This window comes from Humulus lupulus, chromosome X (genome assembly GCF_963169125.1).
Source record: "Humulus lupulus chromosome X, drHumLupu1.1, whole genome shotgun sequence".
Lineage (NCBI taxonomy): Eukaryota > Viridiplantae > Streptophyta > Magnoliopsida > Rosales > Cannabaceae > Humulus > Humulus lupulus.
The window spans coordinates 60,484,438-60,486,531 of NC_084802.1; positions in this window are offsets into that span (position 1 = coordinate 60,484,438).

Sequence of the window (2,094 nt, forward strand, 5' to 3'; positions counted from 1 at the left end):
TCTCTTCAAAGAATGAGGCTAATGACTTTTGTTTTGGAGATTTAATATCACGGATGGCTGGGAACATGTATCAACAATACGGAATCTAATCTTTCCTAACGGATCGTATATTAGTTCCCTTAAGGGTTAATTCTGGAACTGAATGATTTTTAGCTCAAATCTATAATTAGAGTACAGATTAATTATTCACTAGTGAATTAATGGTACTTAAGGAATAAGAAGTAAATTAGAAAGGTAAAATGGTAATTCTTCCATTCTAATTTATGAACTAATTAATTAGAGGGTTGAACTATTGTAAGATGGTTATATCAATGGACGACTTAAGAAAAGATTTATGTAAAAGTATATCTATAACATAAAGAGTGCGATTCTGAATTTATAGTGGAGTAATATCATAATTAATAAATTAACTATTATAATTAAAGAGTTTAATTATTTAGTTTAGTTATTGGAGCTTAATGTTATAGGTCCATGGTCCCCGAAATGGCTCAAACAATCACTGACAAAGGTAAATACAAAAATGGGCAAAAAGGACTTATGTGATAAGTAAAATATTTTTCTATGTATCAAACATAATTATTGTTTAATTATGTGTAATTAATTAATTTTGAATTAGTTTATTTTTGGGATTTTTGATATTTAAATAATAATAAAAATTGGGAAAAATCACATGCCATCATTGGCATGTGGTACACGTGTAGCACAGTGCACAGTCACTGTGCTACACGCATAAGAGACTGTGATCAGTTTCTAGGTTCTACAATTTTAGTTATTTAAATATTAAATAAATAATGAGATATTGTAATTTGATTAAAATATTATTATTTAAACAAAAATCTAATAACTGATTAGTTATTTTCAAATTGTTTAAAATAACTAAGATTTTATTTTAATATATTGGATATATTTAATATAGGATATTAGTTTTTCAGAACGTAACTTTTCAGGGATAGAAAAATATCTAGAAATCTCTCTCAGAGAAAGAGAATAGTGACACAAACAAAAGTCACTATTCTTCACAAAACCTAGGTCCAAACTTTATCAGATCTCATGTGTTGAGAACATCAGATAAATAGTTTTTTGCCTATTGTTTGTATAGCGAGCCCACACTCATTCTTTGTGTGCTGAGAACCTTTTGGAAGATCTTGGTGTGAGATCTCAAGGATTTAGCCATACAAAAAGATAGAATCAAGGAAGGACCTGAGGTAATTTTTCTATTCATATCACTGATTCAATATATATATATGCATGTGAAGAAGTAGATATGAAAATCTTATAAGATTAAACTAACAATTTGATTGTTGTTCCGCTGCGTATAATCTCTCATTTGATCAATAAAAACCAACAAATGGTACCAGAGCCATCTTCACATATATATATATATATATATATTGAATCTGTGTGGGTTTACTTTTATGCATTTATTTATTTTGATGAATGAATGGATGGCTTAATGTGATTGAATGGATGGGAATGTTGAATCGTTTATTGTATGGTGGTTTTGGGTTAGGATTTGTTTATGATTAGATCATTGTGTAAGCCATTAAAGGGCATAGGATTTATGTAATTTTATTTGGTTTTTGACACCATATAATTGTAATTCTGATCACACAAAAGTCAGAACGAAGCCCGGGATTCAGAATTCAGCCACCGCTCCTCCGAGGCCGACCTCCGAGTCGCTGCCGGGACGTCGTACGGACCATACGGGCGGTTCCGTACGGATCCGTACAGTTCCGTACAACCCGGCCCCAGCAGCTCCGTTTGACGCCACGTGTCCCCGTCCTGCTAGTCCATAATTTTTTTATTTTTTGAAATTATTCTGTTATCTTTTTAAAATTTTAAATGTTAAATATCCTATTTATTAGAAATTTGATATTTAAATAATGTGATAATTTTGTTATCCTAACAAACATTTTTTTAAATCTAATTTCAAATTTTAATTTTAAATATAACAGATTTTATTTAATTATTTCAGTTTCTAATTTTAATTCAAAGTTATTTTAATTAAAAAGAAAAATAAAAATAATGATTATTTGAAAGTTTGTTTTAATTAATCAAAATAATTAGAAAATTGTTTTCTTATTATTATTCTGG